Source organism: Pinus tabuliformis, chromosome 1_2 (genome assembly GCF_031772625.1).
Source record: "Pinus tabuliformis cultivar Carrire ecotype Pingquan chromosome 1_2, CPIR1, whole genome shotgun sequence".
In the NCBI taxonomy this organism is placed as follows: Eukaryota; Viridiplantae; Streptophyta; class Pinopsida; order Pinales; family Pinaceae; genus Pinus; species Pinus tabuliformis.
In genome coordinates, this window is record NC_142298.1 from 638,899,537 (window position 1) to 638,913,718 (window position 14,182).

Genomic DNA, 14,182 nt, shown 5'->3' on the forward strand with positions numbered 1-14,182 from the left:
GATCAAGCCCTAACTCCTTATACCCTGAACTCGTTGGGGACATGCAAAGAAAAACATAGAAAAAGTAGACCGCTCTAATACCACTAATTCGGACTTATGCAGGAATGCAACAAAATAAAAAAATACCCATATACACAGAGATGCCGCAGAAATAAAACTTCATTTCATTAATATCAAAGAACTGAAATATGCTTACATACAGAAATAAAAATGAAATAGCTCGGGCGATGGTAGCTTATCTCTGAGAAGATATGTGGCAGCTACATGCCTCTAAACTGTGTTACAATTAGGCTCAAAGGCCTATTTATTATTGAGAAGCAATGGAAAACCATAAACATCCAAAAACCTAACTCTAGGAGATGAAGTGCCAAAAATGTGGGCCCCATTTGGGTAAATTGGTATATCAACTTCCTGGGGATCATAACTTTGGCATATGATCTTTGTTTGGCTATCATAATACCTCGTTTTGAAGAGCTCAAAGAGAAGGCTGAAAGAAAACTTGCAATCTAGTTTGGGGCTTGTTGAGTCTCTCCTTTTTCCCTAAAAACATTATTTAGGGCCTCAAAACAACTCCAAAAGTTCAGGACCTGAAAAATGCCAAAATAGTAAACTCTTATACAATTAAGGAACTGAAAAACTGAAAGAGTCAATGCTGGGGATCCAAGTGGAATAGATGGGTGACCACCAATATCCACCTGGATTGATAGCCTTACAATTTCAATGACAATCCATAATTTCAACTCAAAGATCTACTCTCTCTAAAGGTAGTATAAGGCTCTCTTACTTCTCCCAGAGTCAATTTTTTCTACCACAACTACTCACTATGAAACAAGTCCTTCAAGTTTCATCAGAGACAAATCGCTTGCGATCAATCAATCCTAGCATGTCTATTTGTAATAGCCTTTTTGTGAACTTGTGACCTCGATATTTAGCTTTTCTAGTAGACAAAGACCAAAGCTATGATACCATGTTTGTTTTTTAGTACAATTGATATAAGTACATTATTTATAAACTATGGTAATTATTTGTGAATATATATTACAGTTTTTTATCTTCATCAATAAATCACACTTTATATATTCAATCAATAACCATGGAAGGAAAGTAAAGATAACAAATTTTGAAAACCTAAGATATGTGAGATCACATGTATAAGAGACAAAGATGTGTGTGTGATAAGTGAATGTATAAAATGAAAACTTTCAAGTGTATTTTATACCCAAGATGCCCAAGAGGCATCTCTTAAATTAAATCACGTCTCTTTGTAAATCAAATTATAGAAAGTCTACACATTTAAATTTTTACTCATTTGTTAAAGTGTTGAATATCACATAAACAATGGTGGGCAATAACTCTTGGTAAGTATATTTATGTACATCTTGTTCCTATTCCATTTTTTATGCAAATACTTTCTTAAATTATGGTTGGTAGTAACTAATGGTAAATATGATATTTACATGAGTGTGCGTTATTTTCAAGGATCTTAATTTTAGGTGGTTTTGTTGATTTCCCTTCTTCTAATTTAAAATTTAATTTTCTTTCATGCTTTTACATAGTACTATAAATACATCAAGGATTATGAAGACCAACCATAGCTACATTCTTTAGCAGGAGCTAGATATTGGTCAATTCAAAAACATCTTATGAATCTCTTAAGGATTTTTTAGCATACAAATAAAATTGTAAAGAATTCAGATTAATTTCATGTATTCTTAAAATCTAATAAGTCAAATTTGATCTTAGGGAATTGTTAATCATCATCATCATCATTTTTTTCATACGAAAAAAATTGATCATATTCATGTGAATTGAATACACATATTGTGGCCCTCTAGACTTCTTAATTAGGTTCTTCGTAGCCAATAAAATGATTAAAATTGAGGATAACATATAGATACAAAAATAAATTAGAGAGGATCAACTCCATAATTCTCATAATATCACCATATCAACTTTATTTACTTACAATCTACATTACCTTCGTAGCTAAGTCTTAATTCAACTATCTCACAAAAGGAGAAGAAAGATGGAAAGCATTATACTATCAAATAGACATGGAGATACAATTATAAATTAAAATCCACATTAAGGTAATTTTCAAGTCTAAAATGAGGCCTCCTAAGGAAAATAATAAAATAATAGATAAATAATCAAATAAGAGATGATTTTTAAAGAAAAAGAAAGGAAACTACCCTTTCTATTGTATTTTTGGCCTATTTCCTTGAAGGATTACTCGAATGTCAAGTATAGACACCAATTTGATGCAAAACCAAATTCCACATGCAAAGAGTACCCACTATGCATACTTTGGTGTAGATCCACATAAAAAAAAATGAAAAAACATGAAAAAAAACATGTTGAAACATTTTTTATTTCATGTTTTTTCAATTCTTTATTATGTGGGTCTACTCTAAAGTATGCATAGTGGTTACTCGACGGATGTGGAATTCATTTGATGATAAAATGGTGTATACACATGACATTCGAGTAAACCTACAAGGAGATGAACCAAAAATATAATTGAATAAAGTAGTTTTTTTATTTTCTCTCCAAAATATTCTCCTCTCAGGATGACAACATCATCTTGAATCCTATTGGTTCTTTTAATTTAATTTTGTTAGTATATGAATATTTTTTTTTAGGCCCATATTTTACCTCAAAATTCCCCTAATGTGGATTCTTGCTCCAAACCATCCACTAAATTAGAAATTATGAAAAATCCAAATGGAATATACAAATCATATTTGGATAACCCATCTTCATTTTTGTTGAGTTCCTAAAGCACATGATTGAAGGAAATACATTCAAAATAATAATGGCTTCCTATATTCCGTAAAGAACGTAAAGAAGGGGAAGAAGATTCATGTTTTCCAATGAATTTTTTTTATTCTCCTATGTAATAACTAGCTTATAAGCCCCAAGCATTTGTAGTTTTTAACTCCTTTCACCTAATATGCTAGGACAATAGCTCTTAGAGAATAAATTCCAACCTATTATTTTTCCCTCTATGAGTCTCATATCAAATGTGGATGACATAATCATTTTGTTTTAGAAATAAAACAACACCAATCCCACATATGGAAGGAATGTCTTGAGAGGTTCCATCAAAGAAACCCCATGGAATACCATAGTCAAGGGTAGGTATGAATGGGCATATACATTTAGACAATTTTGGTTCCACTTTGATTTCATTGTATATTTTGATGATCAAACCTATATAAATTTCAAGGGGAATATCCATAGACTTAAAAATATAGGAGTTGCAAACCCCCAAATTCCAATAAACTAGAATGCATGGGAAAGTCTCAGACTACTTCATAGAAATGCTATCCACCCAATATTCCATACATTCTTCCAAAAATTCCTTTAACCAAACAATTTCCTGCTTAATTTTCAAAAATACCAACTTGAGGAGTTGCACTTTATAAGGGAAAAAAATAAAAATATGAGAAATATTTTCTTTTGAATTTTTACATTAAAGTATCTACTTGGGTCGACCCACCACCTTTTCGAAATTTTATCCTAGATCAATAGATTATTAATCATGGTAAGTTGCATATCAATTTTACATTTGAGTGGGGTGTGAATCTTCCAGAGAAGACTCCACTGCCACTTAATTTCTCCAACAAATTGCAATTCCCTGAAGGATGAATATCCAAGCTTAGTGGTAAATTCACCATTGCCTAGATGCTTTCACCAAATAATCACGTCTTCATTGTCATCACTAAACTACTGGAAACTTGACTAAATTGAGAGAGGAGGTAAATCAATTTATTACATTCATGGAAATTAATTTATTTTCCTTTCAATGGTTAACTTAACTATTAAATGAGAAACATACACCTCCTAAACAACAAATTTAATTTATAACCAACATTTAATAAATTGTAGCACAAAGATCAGCACACAAAATCATCACAAGTGGACATGAGATATAAGTGGAAACCATAAAGGGAGAAAACCATGCCTTTTTTATTGTCGTGATGCAAAGGCAAGCTCCTACTCCCTTATTACGTCATATTTTATGTAAGATCCAAACTACAAGAGGTTCTTGCCTCAATTTCTTTTGCATGCTTCAACTTGCAAGGAAGGTTCAACCCACATCAACTTTTTGCAGGCTACAACCCACAAGAGGGTCCTACCTCGATAGGATCCAACCCATTATTTATCAAGCTACAAATTGAAAGGAGACTACAATCCCCTGATACATAAAGAAAAACAATTTCTTGGTTACCTGCTCTATAACTATGAATACCTCCATCTTTGTCCTTACTTTTCCTTATCCTCAAATATGCTTCACATTTTCTCTATATGTGCCAAGTAATAAACAACTCAAATCATATCTCACCTACTCTAACTCTCTAACCATATTAGTATTCCAACCTCACACAGTTTATAAACAATTTGTTTTTACTGTTAGTCTTCCATGGAGGGAACTAGAGTGAATCAACTTGTCTCTTTACATTCCAGGGTGGTCTCTTCATTTCTGTTGATAGGCTAGAATGTATTACAAACAACTAAGGGGTATCCCCAGTGTGAATTCTCAACTAGAGCTCACATTGTTTGGGATAACAACCCCATATGGTATTTAGGCATGATTCCCATCTTGTTGTTTTTCTCTTGGTTGTTAAATGAGGAGATGTTAGAGAAAAAGCAAGAAAGAAATGACTAGACAATGGGAATGAGGTCAACAAATGATTGATAACTTGTAGAATGGGATGCAAGGATATAATAGTAAAGAAACAAGAAGAAGCATTCCATAAGAAGGATTAGTAAGCTAAAAACCATCTCATACATACATGATTAGGAACATGAAATAAGTTAAATGCAAAACAGTTAACAATAAGTTACCAGCATGGCATGAATAAAAAAGAAAATATTCAAATTGGACATGAAATCCATAATCTAAGAATGTTTTCATTAACATATGCTCACATGGAAGCACACATACAAACGTGATGGAAATACAGGAAAGTCCATAGTCATAAAGATGCACATGAAGCCATGTCAAAAGTGAAGAACTTCTCATTATCCATGATGCATATCCAAGTACATATTCCAAAAGTCCCTAAAGGCCTAGTAGTGGATCATGGGTTATTCATACCATTATCTGAAGAAAAACCTTGGCCTCACCATAACTCACCCTACTGACTGCCAGGAGCTAAGCACCTCTAGCTCCTTAAACACAAAACAACTACCTAAATCTCACCTATCTCAAGTGCTAAATTCTCTTCAGAAGGGGGCATGATGGTGTATTTACAAAAATAAGGTGATTTTTCACCTACTATAACATTGCACCTACCCTAATGACTCTTGAACTTCCTCACTATTCTCTCTAGTCTAATGACTATGACATACCCAACTAATATTTGTATTGCTATTGGCATTATGATAAGAAATATTTAAATTATGAGAGAAGAGGAATTATGAGGAGGATAGAGATAGTTTTTTGAAACCCTAAATTACTTGTTGCCAACATTGTTGTAAAGCCTTGGATGCTTGCATGAGTTGTATGTTTGAATGCTACTGCACATGTCATCAAGTATATTGGTTGTAAGACTAATCTCAACATTCCTCAACTTAGTTGACATAGTGCCTTGGGAATCTCTATATGGCCATCTTGTAACAATTGATTTAACCCTTGCAGAATGTATGTCAATTGTCTTTGTGATTTTCAAATAATCCTCGAATCCAAGTACACAATTCTGGTTACAAGACCAAGTGACTTCGACCTTCAAGTCTTAGATCCTAGGATATTAACCATTCTTGATGTCAAAAATTTGTTATAGATGGATTCACTAAATCTCAGGTGCATCTACCACTTTCTCACAACAACTGGATCAAATTTTCTATCTTATTATGCCACTAATTTCTACCCTGGCCTATGTGCCATTATCAACTCGTCAAGCTTTGAATTATGATTATTTTCCAAAAGCCTCTCTTTTGTAATTAGATTCCAGGGTGTTCTTGCTACAACGAAGGTTCCATATACATAATTTTTTAGCTTCTATACTACCTTGGCCTTAGGTCTTGTTAGAGTCTTCAAACTTGATAAGTACGAAACACACTTATTCATGATAATACAAAAAACCCTAAATGAGTTAAGAAAATATTCTTTTATAAGTTAATAAAACCTTGTTCTTGGCTATCCATTTCTTGGTAGCTGGAGCTAAAATAATTTCATACCTTTTCCTTATAACCTTTATGAAAATGTTGATCAAGCCACTCTCATTATATAGGAATGAAAGTTGTGGTCTATTCTAGAACCATGTAAAACTTTCTAGCTTGCCAATTCATGCTAGAGATAAGGAAATCATACCCAAAACTCCCACCCCCCCGGAAGGTAGCACTATGACTACAATTGTTGGAGGAAAACCTAAAGGTTTCATTAATTCAACTCAAATCCTAATGTAAATTTGAATTCTATTGCAGTTGCAAATTAAGTTTATAGCAATGTTATGGATTGCAAATTGATGCAGGAGCATCCTGCTCAAGAAAATCATTTTATATTTGGTTTACTTAGGGGATCTGATGTTTGATAATGAATTTGATTTCTTAACAAGAAATTTTGTATAGTTTAAATAATTTGAGTGAGAAATATGTGTGTGAGGTTTTAAATGTAAATATTCTCAATTATGTGAGAATATGAGAGATGTTAGTGAATATCTCATAAAAATATTGGATATTAGGAGATCCTAGAATAGGAAAATATTTGAGTTAAAATTGGATTGAGCGATTTGGTATAATATGCTCATAAAGGCAGAATTTAGATATATAACTGTTGTTGATATCCTCAAGGGATCATTAAGAGATTTAGGAACTAATTGAGAGATCTATGGAGAAGAAATAGGAACCAAAATGATCCATAACTATTTAATTGTTCCTATAATTGTAAGCCTAAGGGGCATGTAGAGAAGAGGCAGAGAGCAGGTGTGAGAGGAGAAAGAGGTCAGGGCTGTGTATGCCCACACTATATAATCAAGCCATGTAATTTTGTATGTTTGAAATTAATTAATCAAAAATCATATTTACATGCTTCAAGTTTTGTGAAGATATTGCGATGTATGTCTCTGCATGAGAGCAATAATAAACTGACTATGCATTTTTTCTTAATTTTGGAAACAACATTTAATTTCCTTTAATGAAATACAATTGTTGAGGGCTTGATGAAAGCATAAATTCCAGTAGTCAATGACTACAAGAATCTGCAATTCCTATAAAAAGGAGTAGAACCTCTTGGGAAAATTGAGCTAAGGATTTGATGTCAAAGTTTGAGCTGATGGAATTGATGCCAAATCAATTCTCTGTGTTGTTAAAACACTATTGAAGGATGGATATCAAGATGAGGGAACCAAGTTCCTCATATGGTAATCGAAGTGTTTGAATTACTCAGTGTGTTCCATTGAATTGGTTATTTTGTTGAACTATTAAATTGTGAATAAGGGCTTGGTAATAGAGTTAAATCAGGGAAAAAGATGGAAAGAGAATGTGCCAAGCATGCTAATCCTTGACCAGAGTCACTAGTTGATTCAAGGTTGAAATGATCAGATTGCATGGAAGTTAATCTGTTCTGTTCTTTAGAGAATGCTACAGGGTAAATTTGAGCAGCATGACCAAGGATCTATGGGAGAGGAGACCATCCACAATTTCAACAATGTAAATGAATCTCCAAGGGATGTTGAACGATATTCTTGTGATTTCAATTAGCTCTAGAATATGATAGCACCAGAAAAATAGAAGGGTCACGTCATGGGTCGCGCCATGAACTGAAAGATCACCCAGGAACAGAAAGGTCACACCATGGGTCGCGCCTGAGACAGAAAGGTCACGCTGATACAAAAGGGTCATGCCATGGGTTTTGCCAAGTGACAAAAGGGTTGCATTAACCTGCAGAAGCATCGCACTTGGTAAAAAATATTTTTAGATAGAAGTTCAAGAAATTGAGGGTTGACATACTCATGCGTTCTCTTAATCACGCTCAGGTATTCCATATAGTGCAAAACTCTGAAAACCAATCCTTCCTTGTTTATGTATACTGATATGAGGGAAGTTTAATGAAACAGTGAGAGATAGGAAGCGTTAAGCCTTTTAATTAAGACTTTTAGTGTAGTCCTAATGTTTCAAGGATACCGCTTGTGGAGTATAGACCTGGTATATCATCACAAATGAAACTAGAGACCTCAGAACATGGGAAAGCCAAGCCTAGTCACAAGTTTCAATTATAGTAAAAGTCAAATTTCCTCTTAATAATGTTATTCGCATCATCTAAGTCACATTTTCCAACTCTATCATAACTAGTCACTGCATGTGCAATTTACGACCTCAACAAATTGCATCACAAAATTCCAGAGCAAATCACATATTGAGATATCATCACCACCAATTAGGAGTGTGACTAGTAACTTCCATAGATTGAAGACTAACAATAGATGCAGCTCCTTGTTCTAGCTTCACCATCGGCTATCAATGGGACCTATGAGTTCAGTAATAGAGGCTTGATATACTACAACCAAAAAGAGCGGTTAGCAATTTTACAAATGGTGCTCTTAATCACATTGGATTCTACAATGTGTTTGTGACTTATGAACTTGTTACTAAGCCAAATAACTTATCAGACTTCTTATTTTGGTGACCAAAGGGATGGGTTATGGTGGGTGAGATAGGATCTATGTTGATAAACCAAAATGAGTGCATGGGGGGAGTGAAACGCATTAATGAGAGGAGCGTTAAAACTTCATGGTGGCCCTAAGACGTGCATTATGATTTCATCATGTGCGACAAGTGGAGTGAGGTTACAGGTCACAGATACATGTCATAGTGGGGAACGGACTACAACATGAGGATGTGATTTGTGACCTAGAGGGGTCGCAAATCACAAATTCAGAGCTTAATAAAAAATTTACTATGTTTTCAGGGGGAACCCTGTGACCTAGAGGGATGGATAGGTTCATATAAGGTCACAAATCGTAGGTTTAGCAACCAATTAGGAGGTCAAATCAGGGATTTGTGCACTATATCTATTATATGTGATGGATCTGGTGGGGTTGGAAATCGCAAATCTGAAGCTCAGTACCAATCAACTGTGAATTAAAGCTACAATTTGTGACCTCTGGGATAGAAAGTTGTAGGTTTTGAACATTATAGATGTGACTTGTGATATGAGTTTCGTGAGACATGAAGGCTACCAAAATGACTTGTGTACAAAAAATTTTGTCCATTGTTTCCTATTGCACTCCCTATGCCTATTACCAGTTGTTATACTTTCAATCTAGTGCTATTATATTGAGACTTGGCCCATTAAGTACCTTCAAAACATTTTCTCAAACATTGACTTGTCTCTACCTTAGGAACATGGAAATGCCACTACTCCAATAGTTTCGACATGGCCATCATATGGTAGCGCATCAGAAAATTTATCCCCTTGCCACAACATCATCAAAATCACCATTTTCTTGCACTTTCAACCTTTTTTTTTGTTTTATCGTCGGCTTAGATGTGCCAATACTTGCACCACATAGGGATTGATTCCTAACGCACATCAAATATGATGACATGTGTGGTTTGGGGTAGTCATGTCTTGTTATATAATGCATCTTTGGATTCATGGCGCATTTAAATGTGCTCATCACAATTATTCAATTCCTTGTCACTAGATTCATATTGTGGAATTTTATTAATACTTTCGCATATGAATTGCATGGTCACTTCCTTCAAATATGTTTTTAATTTTGTTATCTTTTATCAAGCGATGGTATTATTTCTCTTTGACTCTTGTTAACTACATATTGCAACCATCACATAGATTTTCAATACATTCTTTCTTTCCTTTCGACGCCTTTATTTATGACATGTGTTCATGTAATGCATGGCCTTTAGATGCTACAAATTAATGAAGTCCCAATGACCCACTGCTTGATTTGAATTGATTTTGGCCTCTTATATTTTCAATCGATCTGAGCCGTGATCCTTTTGTCATATACACCATCACCTTATGACTTGTTTTTCTCATGTGTTGGTCTCATTGGATCACTTTTGTGATGTGTATACATTCACCAGTGCTGCCTTTTAAGTGCTCATGTGTGTGCATCCCATGCACTTAGTATTAATATCTATATTTGAATGGGGGTCCTCTATTATGTTTGGCACTATTTAATATATTTCTCGACATAGCTTTTTCACATGTGGGAATATGAACCCTTTGATTGTGCCTTAGTGCATTATCCATTGTCAATGGCTTCAACACCTTATCCTAACATCGTTTGATATGCTCCCCTTGTTCACCCTACATGCAAAAATACAACATAGATTAGTAGGGTCATTGTGAAATAAAATGGGTTTGAATATAAATCTTTAAATACATAATAAACAAGGTAATTAAAAACTTGGCCTGGGTGAGTTTTAAGACAATTCAGATGTTTCACAATATATAAAAGCTTATAAACATTAGCCTTGCATGTACAAGTGAAATATCCTTATCAACTTAAAATACAAAATTATTTTGAATGGAGTCATGATAAAATAGGGCTTCAAAAAGAATGGATATTGTCAAAACCCTAATGCATGGAAAAGATCAATATCCAAGATGAAACATGAGGAATAAATGCAATATTCATCGTCTGAGCAAGTGCATTGATAGGTTTTGATAGAAGTTGGGACATTGGGATATTGACCACCTCAAAACATGATCATAACCCTTATAAACTTAGGTAAGCATGGGAGGACCCGAAATTTTTATATATGCCCAAAAAAAATGGTTGGTGTTGTAGCAGCTACGCCAATTAGAGAACCATTAGTAGAATCCAACATCTCTACCTATGTCCCTACAACAAATCAAGTCTTGTGAATGATGAAAGAAAGTATTGAATAGACATTATAGGTACTCCTTGAGTTAATTGACCTTTCACAAATATGCCCTTCATCTGTCTCATGGCTAGGTCTGGTTGTGTTTTACATACTAGAACAAACCTCACATGTGCCTTCTTTCAACAACAATGAAGAGAATATGACAAATGATTTATTGTGTTCAGAAATATAAAGTGAGTTCTTGGTGTTACTCTATTGTTAGTAGGCCTATTCAGTACCCTTAAAGAGTCACTCAAGAAATCAAAAGCATTGCTCCGCTTCTAGTGGTCTTGTTCAGTACCCCGATGAAGTTTCTTGCAACACCTCTTTGCGTAGGAAGCCTTTCTCAATCCTTTACCCCCCATTTGATTTATTTTCTTTTGTGTGCAAATTGAAATCATTTGTTGGCCATTTATTGCACTAAGGCGAATGAGGGATCCTAACTTATTTTACCGGAAAGAGAGGTTTCTTTCTTCAAAAAACTAAACGATTTTTTGACTTAAGTTTTCCCTTCATGCCATATTCCTACATCACATCTCCAAATGAAAAGTGGTCAATGAAAACATACCATAAAATATTTAGGACCATGTTGGAAAGAGGTTTTAGGTTACAGATGTAGGTCATTCGAGCTTATTAGGGTTCCCCATGAATCCTTGTTCGTATTTTCCTTGTTAATGGGTCAGATTCATAAAAAGTGTGTTCAGGATGCAATTTTGGTAATTGGATCTATGAGAGGCTAGATTTTGGAGCAGACATAACAACCACCTCCAACCGAGGAATTAGGGTTTCAACATTAGCGCAAAGTGATCAAAGAAGCTCTTATAGGGTTTCAGCATGTGCAAAGGAGCATAATGGAAGCTTATTGTAGCATTCAAGGTTTACAAGGAGAAGGCATATAACAAGACTACCAAAGGTTGATGCAGTGCCATGCAAACATACAAAACAAATACAATTCCCAATCAACAAAAAACAGATGCAATGCTAACAGTAACATGAGTGCATAATGCAATTCAGTGAACAACACTATGTGCAACATAGGAAAATGATATGGTGTAATGCAAATTCAGCTAACCACAATAAAAGAGCTATGAAATGCTTATGCAGACTATTCGTAAGTGTAATGCAGTGAACATAAATGTAGGGAAACATATGCAAGCTAAATGCATAATATAATGAAATGAAAAAAACTAGCTGTAGTAAAGAGCATCCAACAAGAGCATGTCTAAACCCTAACTAGCCTAAACCTAAAACCTAATTTAACTAGAGGGGAGATCAGGTCATGTAAATTCAAACTTCCAATGAAACCACCATAGTAGTTCTTGACCTATAAAAGAAAGGTGTCAACGATTAGAACTAGTATAAATAATTTTTCAAAAAAAAAATGCTTACCTGTAGAACATGCACAAAAACAAGAAGAGGATGCTTGTTTGTAGGAAAGCATGCCATAATAGAATTTTCTAGCCAAGCTGCAACTCTATCCTGGTAAACAAAATGATAAACTTGGAAACCCTAAGTATTTATCTATTGTATGCAATCATTTATTCTTAACCCTAAATCAAGCACAGAGAGACAAGATGTTGTATGCCTGTGAATAAATTTTCTAGATAAGATTCTTCAAGCCAGTCAACAGCCCTATCTTGATATTCAAGATGACCAACCTGAAAACCCTGAAAATATCCCAAAAATGAGCATTCACCAAAAACCCTAATTTGAGCCTATTCATGGATTTTGTCAAGGACACGAGGACCTCTCATAAATTTCAGTGGAAGCTGAAGTGCCTCATCATCTTGAAAAACCTTTGAACCTTCAAATTGTATATCATCGAATATCGATGGTTTCATAAGATTAGTAGATGAATGCATGTGGTCATCATCAATTGTGTCTTCAAAATAATTGATGCATATATCAATAGTTTTATCAGATGTTTGAATATTGACATATTGGTAGTTTAAAAGATCATATTATTCTAATTTCCAAGATGAAGATGAATGAACTGTATTAGTCTCAATAAATATATGAGTCATGTGATTTCTTCCCTTACACATAGTAGAATGTAATACAATATTATCTTGTACCTAATCACAATCTACACAAACTAGGTAAGAATTAGAAGGGTTTGAAACAAAGATCAATGTGCTTTATTCAAAAAACAATCATAGTAAAGGATTGATGCATCTCATAATACTTCAAAAATTAGCTTTCATCGAGTGAGATAGTGTTGAGGAGGCAACCATGGAAGGAAACCCTAATTTGACCTAGTCTAGATATCTCATCAGGATCATGAGAACCTGACATAATCATCATTGGAATATGAAGTTCCTCGACTTCCTGATAAGTCCCTAAACTTTCAAAAGAAAATCATCAAATTTCAATGTCTTAGTGAAGTCAACACATGAATATCAGCAACTATAATTAGATGTATCAATGAATACCTTGTTAATAGGATGACAGTTGTTAAAGCCATTAATTTGTTCATATTCGATAGCTAACACATGAGACTCTTAAAGGAATAAGAATGAAGATGAATTGATCGGAGGAATCTCTTGAAACTTTTGAGATATAGAACCTTCCTCTTCACCTATTAAAATTGAAAATCAAAAATATCATGAACAAGGGATTTGATCTTTTTCATCTTCTAATTATGAAGCAACACCATCACATACTTGATTGCAATTAAAACTAGCAAGATAAATATCTAAAGGATTTAGAGAAGTCACTGGTGTAGCAGACTTATCAAATAAATCAAGGTATAGAAGATGAAAATACTCAGGTGAAGAGACATCAATTCCAACCAAATTTGGTTCAAGACTCAAATATTGCACTATAGTGCCAGTTAGAGGAAGTAGCAAATCAACATGTATGTTATGCTCTAGGGAATCAATTTAACATACATTGTCACCCAATACAGATCCCCAGTCATGACAGGGAGGTGAAGGTTGGAGCATATCATGGAAAAAGAAAATACAAGTATCACCTAGTTTGATATTAATCAACATGGTTGTTACAAGATGGCTTAACGATGAGATTATCATATTGGGCTTGCTCCACTTTAGCAGAATTTAATTGAGCTTCTAAATAAATATTAAAGACAACTCCATTCCTTTTCAGGAAAATTTTCCTCATTATCTGCTTCATCAACAACATATATCTGCATATTAGGAAATTAATTAAATCCATTTGTCAAAGAAGACGAAGGAGGATAAGGGAGATTAAGGGGAACCATTTCCTCCTTTGAAATATGAGATTGTATTTGACTTACACAAGAAGAAAATGTTGGCACATTGTAATTAGCTGAGAATTAATACTAGAACCCTTGATGATTGAATATCAACATTCAATT